This window comes from Callorhinus ursinus, unplaced genomic scaffold, assembly GCF_003265705.2.
Source record: "Callorhinus ursinus isolate GAN/ISIS: 27379988/994484 unplaced genomic scaffold, GSC_fseal_2.0 scaffold1, whole genome shotgun sequence".
NCBI classification, from domain to species: domain Eukaryota; kingdom Metazoa; phylum Chordata; class Mammalia; order Carnivora; family Otariidae; genus Callorhinus; species Callorhinus ursinus.
Window position 1 is genome coordinate 37,512,676 of NW_027397063.1, and position 12,342 is coordinate 37,525,017.

Below are 12,342 nucleotides of genomic sequence, written 5' to 3' on the forward strand. Positions count from 1 at the left end.
AATTCCCAGGACCTGCTGAGGTCTGATGAGAGAGACAGTTATCTGGCAATATTTATAGAATCCTTTTGAGACAAAAATCAATTTAAGGTAGCATTCATAAGTTAAGACATTGACATGGAAATAATTTATCCTAATACAGCCCTTAAAATTTGTACATCTTGAAATGTGGCTATTTTGTACAAAATGATAAAAGATCTGATTCAACACCAACAAATGTGTAATGCTCAGGTATATACACCAGAGGGCACTCATCTACTATTTTCTGTTTGAACAAATCTACAGTAATGGTTTTCAAACCCGTGCATAGAAGAATCACCTTGGGATCTTGTTTAAAATGTATACCTTTGGGCTGTGGAGGGGCCTATGAATCTTTTTTAATGAGAGACTCTATGCGAGCTTGGTAAAGAGGATGGCTTGTGGAGCCTGTCAGGATTTGAACCCTACCTTTGCAGCTTGTGAAAGTGAACAATTATTTAATCTGTGTGCTGTTTCTCATCCATCAGATGAAGTTAGAAATAGCACTTACCTAAAAAAAAAAAAAAAAAAAAAAAAATGGAAGAAAGGAAGGAAGGAATAGCACTTACCTTTTAGGGCTGTTATAATGAATGATTAAACAAGTTAACTTAGAACATACAACCTAGTGCCTGGCAATAAATATTCACTCTATTATTACAAGCATTAGTTTTGTTTTGTTTTGTTTTTTACTTTTTTTTATTATGTTCAGTTAGCCAACATATAGTACATCATTAGTTTTTGATGTAGTGTTCAGCAATTCAATAGTTTTGTATAACACCCATTGCTCATCCCAACACGTGCCCTCCTTGATACCCATCCCCCGGTTACCCCATTCCCCTACCCCTCTCCCCTCTGAAACCCTCAGTTTGGTTCCTGGAGTCCATAGTCTCTCATGGTTCGTCTCCCTCTCTGATTTCTTCCCATTCAGTTTTCTCTCCCTTCCCCTGTGGTCCTCTGTGCTATTGCTTATGTTCCACATGTGAGTGAAACCATATGATAATTGTCCTTCTCTGCTTGACTTATTACACTTATAATCCCCTCCGGTTCCATCCGTGCTGATGCCGGTGGTGGGTATCCACCCTTTCTGATGGCTGAGTAATAGTCCGTTGTATATATGAACCACATCTTTATCCATTTATCTGTTGAAGGACATCTTGGCTCCTTCCACAGTTTGGCTATTGTGGACATTGCTGCCATGAACATTGGGGTGCATGTGCCCCTTTTTTCACTACGTCTGTATCTTTGGGGTAAATACCTAGTAGTGCAATTGCTGGGTCTTAAGGTAGTTCTATTTTTAACTTTTACAAACATTATTTTTTTTAAGATTTTATTTATTTGACAGAGAAAGAGACAGTGAGAGAGGGAACACAAGCAGGGGGAGGGGAGAGGGAGAAGCAAGCTTCCCACTGAGCAGGGAGCCTGATGCGGGGCTCGATCCCAGGACCCTGGGATCATGACCTAAGCTGAAGGCAGACACTTAATGACTGAGCCACCCAGGCCCCTACAAGCACTATTTTTAATAAAGACATTCACTGATTTTGTTGTGGGAAGATTTGAGGAACACATGACCACTCTTAAAAGAAAAATACATATTCTCCTGATACTCTGCAGCCAGGCTAAGACTTCAGGTCCTGACCCTCTGCTGAGTGGTAATGGAATGGCAAGAACCAAAGGTGCAGGATGAATGGAGCAAAATAAGGCTGGTCTTCGCATGTTCTCTAAAGAACTTGTACTTTATTCAGAAGTCAGTGGAAATCCTCTGAAGGCACTGAGGCTAAAGGTGGCAGCATTAGATTTACATTTGAGATAGATCCGCTCTGCAAGCAGAGTGGGGGATGGAATGTGAGGGGTGAGGCTGGAAGCAGATGGATAGAGGAGCTTGAGCAGTTAGTTAGTTTTAAGACTGTAACGCGGCTCCTTTTCATCCTAAGGAAGAGTCTCCAGAAAGCATTAGGATTATTCACATTAGTGACTCTAATAATAACAATTTGAACCTTACAAATCCTTTCTTCTTAGGAGCTCAAAATAGAGTCAGGTTTGTAATAAAACACTCTCTCTCCACTCCACCCTGTGATCCACATACACTTTATGGTGTATATAGTACCCAGTGGGCATGCTCCTTAGGTTTTGAGGCAGTAGATCCTGCAAATAGGACTCATGTGAGCTATGCAGTCACCAAGGAAAAACTGGACTGCTCTCCATGGCACCAGAAGCTGAGAAGGGAGATAGTTCTGCATCTCACTTGGTGATCCTGTAGGTGGTGGGGTAGATTTCCAGGAACCATGGCAACTCTGAAGTGGCTGACATTAGAGAAACAAACTTCTGCTCTATCACCACCCAGCCAGAATGGGAGGGGCTGCCAGGGGGAGCCGGAGAGGGGAGGGAGGATGGGAGAGCTAAGGTCACAGTCTCCCGCTTTGACTCTGCCTGGAATTCACCAACACTGTCTAGCTACCGTCAAATTAGCAGAGTCAACAGTGCCAGCCCAGGTAAAACAGCTACCCGAGTCTTTTCTTTAATACCTGAGGAGTGGCTGGGTGATTTCATGAGAAAGGAATTTATCCCTGGGGGCGGCTCTGCAATATCAGTGCCTGCTTGTGCCCTCAGCCAAGCTTTTTATCTAGTCTCTTAAGTCTCTCAGAAACATATCTGATTCTAAGTCTCTGAAAACATGCAAAACGTAAATAGATGAAACAGCTCTTCCCTCTGTTAGAGTTGTTAAGATGGAAGAATCATAGGGTATTACCTTAGACAGCTTGAGATAGAACCTAATCCAATGGTTTTCAAATTTGTTTTAGTATCAGATCCCTTGAAATGAAATCCTATGAAAAAGTTCAATCAATATGTGGACAGAAAGCAGAGCTGCTTCTATTGAAAGAGGTTTCTGCCTGGCAATGCCTCCCACATCCTATCATGTAATTTAATTCTTTGAACCCCTAGGACCTAGAGAAGCAGAGATAATGATTAAACCAATTCTTCCATTTTATGGAGGACAAAAATGAGTCCCGGAGAGGTACTAATTATCTGAGTGGGGGGTGCACAGAAAGAAAACTGAGGGTACTATACAAATTCATGGTAGAGAACGAAGTTTGGTTAATGGTTTCCTTGGAGTTAGATCAGTGAGTCAAGAAGGACAAATTGGAATGTGTGAGGGGTGAGAAGAAGGATTAACTTAGATCCAGAGAAGGATTTCCAAGAAGGAGGGATACAAACTTTGGAACTTTGATGTCTCCTGCCTGGAATTTGTTTAATGTAGCAAAGCTGCTTCTCTGTCTAGAGAGAATCAAAGCAAGCTTTGAATGATAGTCCTGCATTGAAGTGGAGACCTTCAGTCCTCCCAAACATTGGTCATCATCATCATCCTTGGCATTATCAAACATCCATTAAAGGTCATTACCAGTTAAACACAGAGGCGCACTTCCCGCCGGATACTGTGAAGGTCAGTAGTTTAGACAGAAAACAACGTGGCAATGTCCTGATAATTCACAGGAGAAACATTACCCAATTCCAACCTGTAGAGGCTACTTTTAGGCAAGAGGCTTGAGCAATGGAAACCAGAGCAAGGCAAAAGGGCCCACAGTGACTACTGAGTGGCATACAAACAGGGCTCACTAAGCGACCCACCTCAAAATAGTCATAGACCCTCACCGACCAGTTACAACCAGGCACGGTTCTTAAGATTACAAAAAAAGGGGAAATTCCATACATCCCCATACTCCTTCACTCTGCCCTATAACTGTGACCTCTCCCCACCGTCTTGTGGCAGACAGTCTCCCCTTTGCTGTCCTGCCCGCCACTTCCTTGCAGTGGTATATTCAATAAACTTCTATCTCTTTTGTTTGGCCTTGATGAATTCTTCCACTGCCCGGGCCACCGGTCCCCGGCCCCCACCCAACAGGGATGCCCCACATTTGGTAGCTCCCACCCAACAGGAGCACTCCACACAATCTTTCTTACTGTCTTTTCTATGTTCAAAATCAAACTCAAAATTTACCTGGTCCAGAGAATGTGTACCCACCTGATTCAGTCCATTATTGGGCTTAGCAACTTCTATTCTTAATTTACCTCACTGAACCTCTGTTCTTCACCTGTAAAATACAGATAATAAGAAAGATTTCTCAGTGTTTTTATATGAATAAAAGGAAATAAGATATGTTAGCTATTTAGCACAGTGCCTGATAGCAATTATTTGAAAATGTTTAGTTTCTTCTTTGGCATGGATCTCTGATAGACCAAATTAATAAAAATTTGAAAGAGGTTAATTTTTTTCTTTAGTATCTTTCCATCTTTTCTTTTAGGATCCACTCTAATTCTGGGCTCTCTTATTTTTTATTTCTTCCCATCTCCTCTGCCTTTCTTTTTATTCTGGAATAACTATGATAAACTTTCATTAATGTGGAAGTTAATTGATTTGTTAAGAATCAAAGTGAAGAATGAATCAGACCCCAATATCCAGTACAGTAGTTTGCCTCTGATTACAAAATTTTTAGAATTCTTTCCCTTAGACATTCACAGCAGAGATGTTTGTTTCTCATGACTGTTTCACCTCTAGATGGTTAAAGAACATCTTTTATCTGTAGATAGTAAATTCAATAGCACTGACCAAGGGTAAATGTCTCAGCAGATCAGCATTTGGTCAATCCAGACGAGCTGAAATTAACCCATGATATTCAAGTGGAAATGCTGGAACTGGAAATTGCAATATCTGAAATGAAAAAATGCAATGGATGGGCTTAACAACTGAAGATTTAAAAAAAATTATTAACTTGAAGACAAATCAATAGAAATTAGCTATTGATAATTTCAATTCAATAGAAACTGAACAATGGAGGAAAAAATGACTGAAATAAGGTTGAACAGAACTTCAGTGGGACTCAGTTTGTGAGACAATATCAAGAAGTTATATATCTTTGTAGTCAGGGGGAGAGAAGGGGGGAGGGAGAAGGGAGGAAACGGGCAGAAAAAATATTTGAGGAAATAATGGCCCAAATTTCCCAAATTTGGCCAAAAACGTCAGTTCACAAATATAAGAGGTTAACAAATATTAAGTAGGATAAATACAAAACAAACCACACCTTGGAACATTATAGTCAAACTAAAGAGCACCAAATAAAGAGAAAATCTCCAAAGACAAAAGGCATATTTCATACAAAAAGAAAAATATATGAAAAATGTCTGACTTCTAACGGAGACCATAAGACAATAAAATTACATACTTAAGTTCCAAAAGAAAAAAATCTATCAACCCAGAAGTCTACATCCAATGAAAATCTTCCTCAAAAATGAGAGTAAAATAAAAACATTTTCAGATAAGTAAAAGCTGAAAGAATTAATCACTATTAGACTATCAAAGACTATTTTTATTTCTTAATATAAAAAAGAAACTAACTGCTTAAATGAAAAATAACATTGAACTATGGGTTTTTAACATATGTCTGTATAAAACATATGACAACAATAGCCCAAAGGATGAGGGAATAAGTATATGGGATCTGCTGTTGTGATGTTCTTAATTTTACATGAAGTATCACAATATTAACTCCAAGTAGATTGAGATGACTTAAGGATGAATAATGTAATCACTAGAACACCAGTTAAAAAAACAAAGAGGTAAGGCAACAATAGAGAAATTAAGACAGAATACTAAACATTTTTTGTTAATTCAAGAGAAGGGAACAAAGGGGGAACAGAGAAACAAAAAGATGAGAAAAATAGAAAACAAACTGCAAGATGGATGTACCTGTTCATCTTGAGGAGAAATGCTCCTTTTTGTGAACACCCTAATCATTCTCACAGAATTTTTTCACATTATACCTTGCACCATAGTTACTTGTTTATAATTTTCTCCCTCTTACTAGACAACAAGGTCTCTGAGGATGAGAACCATGGACAAATGGAAGAAGAGATGAGAACCACATGACCTTTAAGTTCACTAAAGTTTCAGTTTAAGTGTCTTCCATGTGACTAGCTTGCTTCCATGTGAATTAAAAAAAAAAAACAAAACGAGTAGCAAAGGGTAGGTTTGAGCAATCTTTACACATACTTATTATATTTCAAATAGACTTTTTGCCCCACTGGCCAATTGGCTCAATCATTTCTACATGGTGCCAATTGATCAAGAGGTCACAAAAACTACCTCTAAACCAGATGGTAAAGAGGTTTCTTGTTGATTAGGGCCAACTCCAACTAACTGGTGGTGTGGCCATATCACACTCAGCAGGGAGGAATGTCACAAGTGCCTTAATGTCAGCCATGGGTACAGGTGGGCAAGGTAACAGCACACACGGTATACAGCATGATCCTGATTTAGGGTGTCATAATATTCATGTTTACTGTGACCACAAGCCTGGATTTTCCAGAATGATCTCATACATACACTCTAAATTATCAGATAATGTGTTCAAATTTGAGGTTCAGAGTATATGATCGTCACATGACAATATTATTCACATGAATTAACGTGGAGTTTCCTAAAACACTCTCTAAAAGCTCATCAATTCTTATTCTTCCCACTGTCACTCGGCAAACGATGAGATAAACTTGCTAATTTTGGTCCAAGAGCAAATGAACTCACTTCATTCTTACTATTGTTCTTACAAAGGCTCTCAGAGCAGTAGTTTGCAAATAAACACGTAAATAAATAAACATAAATAAAATGTTTTTATATGTAAGCCTTGATGATCTAGGTACAGGTATACTGAATGTACTTTCAGCTTTTATTAGTGAACATTCTTTTTTGGTCCCTTAATTTTCACATCATATATGAAAAGACAAAAGAAGTGAATTAGCCATTAACTACATACAATTTTTTGAAATGAATTGATTTTCCCTAAAGCTTACTAAAAGGAAAATCTAACCCTAAAGTCATAACCAAATGTTTTACAGTATGAGAAAATCAGAATACCCAGGAAATGAGCATTTATTCAAATACTCTTTTACTCAGTGTCTAGTCTCATTAAATATTTTTAAATTCTACCACAGAAGCAATCAGTAACTCTATCAGTGTTCATCAGCAGACTTCTGGTCAGAAGAGCATCAAGGAGTCATTTGGCTAACATTTCATAAGAAAAATTTACAGCAAATATCTTTCTTTGAAATTTAATTTTCTCTTGGGAGTGTATTCATGGGCATTTTCAAATGATACTTAAAGTCTTATAAACAAATGATTCAATGTTAAAATATGAAATATGAGTTCATCACCTTCCCTCCAAAAGTATAAAATGGATAGATAAAAATATGAAAAACAACCCATTTTTCACCAACAGAAGAGAGATTATTGAATGCAGTGTGGATTTTAGTTTTTTCTTTCTTTCTTGTTTAAATATTTATTTATTTTAGAGAGAGAAAGCAGGGAGGGGCAGAAAGGGAGAGAGAGAATCCTCAAGCAAGACTCCCCACTGAGCATCGAACTCCATCCCAGGACCCTGAGATCATGACCTGAACTGAAACCAAGAGTCAGATGCCTAACTGACTGAGCCACCCAGGTGCCCCGCTTTTTTTTTCTTTTAACACCAACACCACAACTCTCATACTTTTTTTTTTCCTGTTTCTTACATACCTAATAGCATGAAATTAGTTTTAGACTTCTCTTATTTCCAATAAGACCTCACCTAGGTGACCCATACTGTATGTGACCAAGGAATTCTTCTTTAAAATTAGATTAACATTGATTAAATGTTCATTAAAACATCTAAGGATCTAACAGGCTTGCTAGGAACTGATTTAAAACCTAGTAGCCTACAATAGGGACCACAGTCAGTTGAAAGACAGCTGCAGTGGGATATGTATCTTAAAATCCACAATGAATTTTCAACTTCTGGTAATGGCAGACAGAATAATTTTGACCAGTAGCCCCCAGAAAATCTCAACAAACTTTTTTCAAAAAACCGGAATAATCAGAAAAATCTAGACAAACTTTTTTTCCAAAAAAATCTACTTGTAGGTATTGGAGAGCTAACAAGTCAGTGAAGATCATAAGGGTCAAGAGTGAAGAAAGGAGAGAAAAGAATAAGAGTGGAATAATACAGATGAGCCTACCAGTTTGGTCACTTTTGTCCTAAGGGTGTATACCAACTATGGAAGAGATGAATAAGAAGCTGAGCAGAGTTTGTTAATACCCTCATCTGGGTGGAAGACAAAAACTAGATAATAGGGCTAATCAAGGAATGGGGGTGGGGATTGGGGGGGGCTAGTAAATGTCCCAAAGACTAAGCTGTAAGAGTATAGAGATTGAGATTTAGCTTAGTCATAAAATATCTTAATCCTTGATACTATTATCAAAGTGAACTTGCATTGCTAGTAGTTCTAGACACTCCTCAGATAAGTGTAAATCCACTTTAGAATTCAAAAGCCGTATGAGTCCTCTGCAGAATTAATGAAAAAAAAAATCTAGGTCTATCAAGGTAAACTGATGAAAATGAAAGAGAAAAACTTAAAAAAGAACAAGAATTATTGAGATTATCTTCAAAAGAGCAATAATTCAACTAGAAGCTGACTTAGTAAATAAATAATGGCATCCAAAACACACTGGAATGATTTACAGAGTTCTGAAAAATAAACATTGCCAATCTGAAATTCTTCATCCAACAAAATACCCTTCAAGTATGACGGAGCATGCATTAGTTTCAATTACTACATAACAACTTACCACAAATTTAATGGCTTAAAACAACACCATTTATTATATCCCAGTTTCTATAGGTCAGAAATCTGGGTATAGCTTAACTGAAAGAACATTAAATGGAACAATAATAATAATGAAATCAATCCAAAAGAAGGCAGGAAAGAGAGAAAAGAAACAGGTATGACATATAAAAACTGGACACTAATATAGTATATTTAAACTCAAATATATTGGTACTCACCTTAAATATAAATTCCCCAAAGAAAAAAATAATTTTCAGGCAAGATTTTTTTTTAATTTTTTTTAAAGATTTTATTTATTTATTCATGACAGACAGGGAGAGAGAGAGAGGCAGAGGCAGAGGGAGAAGCAGGCTCCCCACTGGGCAGGGAACCCGATGCGGGACTCAATCCCAGGACCTCGGGATCATGACCTGAGCCAAAGGCAGATGCTTAACATCTGAGCCACCTGGGTGCCCCTTTTTTTTTTTTTTAATTTTAAGTAAGCTCCACAATGAACATGGAACCTGAACTCATGACCCCAAGGTCAAGAGTCACATGCTCTACCAACTAAGCCAACCAGCTGCCCCTCAGACTGGATTTTAAAAATAAAACACAACAACTGTAGGCTTCCAATAGTAGGTAGATCTTAATTATAAACATATAGAAAAGTTAAAAGATGGGGGAACCTGGGTGATGCAGTCAGTTAAGTGTCTTCCTTCATGATCTCAGGGTCCTGGGATTGAGCCCTGAGTTGGGCGCTCTGCTCACTGTGGAATCTGCTTCTCCCTGTCCCTCCCCCTCTGTGCTTTATCTCTCTCAAATAAATAAATAAAATCTTTTTAAAAAGTTAAAAGATGGGCAAAATAACATACAAACACTTTTGTAGCTAAATTGATATTAGACAAAATGATTTTAAGGCAAAAAGTGTTACTAGAGTTAAAAAGGGATACTTCATAATGATGAAACCATCAATATGCCACAAAGATATAGCAGTATGCACTTTTAAAACCTTTCCACAAAATATTCCAGGCCCAGCAGACTTCAGCAGTGAATATTACCAAATAGTTAAGAAGAAGTAACACTGATATCACACAAATTCATTCATATATTTCAAAAAGTGGAAATATTTCCTAACTCATTCTGTGAGGCAGCATAACCCTGATACCAAAACTCTGCAAGGATGTCATGAGAAAGGAAAATTTCAAGACAACTACACTAATCAACACAGAGGCAAAAATTCTGGGCAAAACATTAACAAAGTCCAAAAATATAATAGAAAGGATAATCTATCCCTGGGAGCGCCTGTGTGGCTCAGTCAGTTAAGCGTCTGCCTTCCGCTCAGGTCATGATCCCGGGGTCCTGGGATGGAGCCCTCCATCAGGCTCCCTGCTCAGCAGGGAGTCTGCTTTTCCCTTCTCTCTCTGCCCCTCCCCCCTGCCACTTGTGCTCTCTCTCTCTCAAATAGATAAATAAAATCTTAAAAAAAAAGAGGATAATCCATCCTGAACAAGTTATATTTAGCTGAGAATGTAAGATTCCTTTAAATTCAAAGATTAAGCAACGTAATTCATCATAATAATAGAATAAAAGGGAAAAATCATAAGATCATCTAAACAGGTGAAGATAAAGGCATTTGATAAACTTTAGCATTTATTCCTGATTAAAAAAAAAAAACCTTTTTAATACTGCTACACTGAGAAATAGTTGGGCAATTTCTTATAAAGCTAGACCTAGAGGCCCCAGATGATCCAGCAATTGCACTCATGGACATTTATCCCAGAGAAATGAAAACTTACATTCACACAAAAATCTATACATACATGTTCATAGCAGCTTTATTCATGATAGTCAAAAACTGAAACAATCCAGAGGCCCTTCAATGTGTAAATGTTAAACAAAATGTGATGTATCTGTACTATGGAATACTACTCAGCAACAAAAAAGAATGAACTACAGTATTTATATATGAAACAACTTGGATGAATCTCCAAGGAATTTGGGGAAAAAATCTACAAATTATCTCAAAATAAAAAATATAATTAAAAAATAACTCCTAACCAACTGGTAATAGATAAATTTCCAAATCTAATCAAAAGCTGTTCTAAAAAGACATACAACAAACATCATACTTCTTGGAGAAATATTGAAACTTTTCTTTAATATAAAGAACAAAATAAATACCTGCTCTCCTCACTTTTATTCACCACTGTATTAGAGGTTCTAGCTTTGGAATAAAGCAAAACACAAAATAAAAGTTGTAAGGACAGGAAAAGAAAACTGTCATTATTTACAGATCATACGTTTGTATATGTAAATTCCAAAAGAATCTACAGATAAATTTTAATATTAGTAAGTGTATTAGCAAAGATACTGGAATAATCAATATACCAAAACTGTATATATAGTATACAAAAATAAATTGTATACATTAGCAAAAAAAAAAGAAAAAATTTAAAGTATATTGTTTGCAATAAAATAAGATTAAATGCTTAAGAATAAATCTAACAAAAGTTGTACAAGTCCTCTGCATAGAAAACTACAAGCATTATTAAGAAAAATTAAGGAAGATCAAATAAATGACAAAAATGCCATTGATGGGTTTTTCAAAATCAGCATTATGAAGACATCAACTTCCTGAATTGATCTATGGAACAAGTGCCATACCAATCAAAATCCCAGTAAATTTTTGTTACTATTGCTGTCGAAATTGACAAGGTGATTATATAATTTATATTGAGATATAAAGAAGTAAGGAGAGCCAAGTCACTGTTAAAGAACACCATGGGAAACTTTGCCTTACGGAGAATTATTTAGAGGAATTATTAAATTATTTTTAAAATATTAAAAAGCTACATAGGTTAAAGGAGTGCAGTACTTGCACAAAAATGGACAAAAAGCCCACTGGCACAAAATTAAAAAATAGAGAAATAGATAATGCTTGGATGGACACACAATTATGACAAAAGTAGAGCTGCAGAACAGTGGGTAAAAGATGTCTTTTCCATAAATAGTGCTGGGTCCATACATTAGTGCTATAATAGCTGTCATAACAGATAACCACAGACTTATGTTAAAACAACACAACTTTATCTTATGGTTCTTTCTATCAGCAATCCAACACGAGCTGCAATGAGATAAGTCAAAGTATTGGTAGGGCTGTGTTATTCTCTGGAGACTCTAAGAAAATCCATTCCCTTGCCATGCTCAGGTTCTAGAAGCTTCTAGTGTTCCCAACTCATTGTTCCACATTGACTCATGGCCCCCTTGCTTCATTTTCAAAGCCAGTGATGTTGCATCACAGGATTATGTATCAAATATTATATTTTGTTTACTATATTTTCATTTTCTTTAATGTAAGAGTCCATAAGTATAACTAAATGTGTTTGTTTGTCCTCTTGAAACTTGAGGGCATTCACGATCTCCCCCTGAAATGAAAAGAGTTTACATAAGGGGTCTCTGGTATGGAAACTAAAGGAGGAGAGAGCCGGATCATTTTTAGGAGATACACTTAGTAAAAAGATGTCCACATCCCAAACCAAAGACCCTTGATGGTAATATGGTAAAAAGGAGTTAAGGAGAGTAGGGAATCAAGGTTAATAATCAGCTAACTTTATGATAGGGAGATTATCTTGCATTAGCGGGATGGGCCCTAAGTAATTACAAGCGTACTTAAATCTAGAGGATGGACAAAAATAAAATGTG

At 36.9% G+C, this 12,342-nt stretch overlaps 1 protein-coding gene across 3 annotated transcripts in view; it reads right to left on the bottom strand.

Moving 5' to 3' along the window:
- CPOX (coproporphyrinogen oxidase) overlaps positions 1-12,342 on the bottom strand; it is a 65,378-nt gene that overhangs the window by 23,072 nt on the left and 29,964 nt on the right. For 2 of the 3 annotated variants that reach the window (XM_025873241.2, XM_073892463.1), the window contains exon 2: positions 4,034-4,103. The gene's annotated coding sequence lies outside the window, so the exon portion shown is untranslated. Of the gene's footprint in view, positions 1-444; positions 527-4,033; positions 4,104-12,342 lie in introns of all 3 variants that reach the window. The other variant, XM_073892469.1, reaches the window with a different exon arrangement.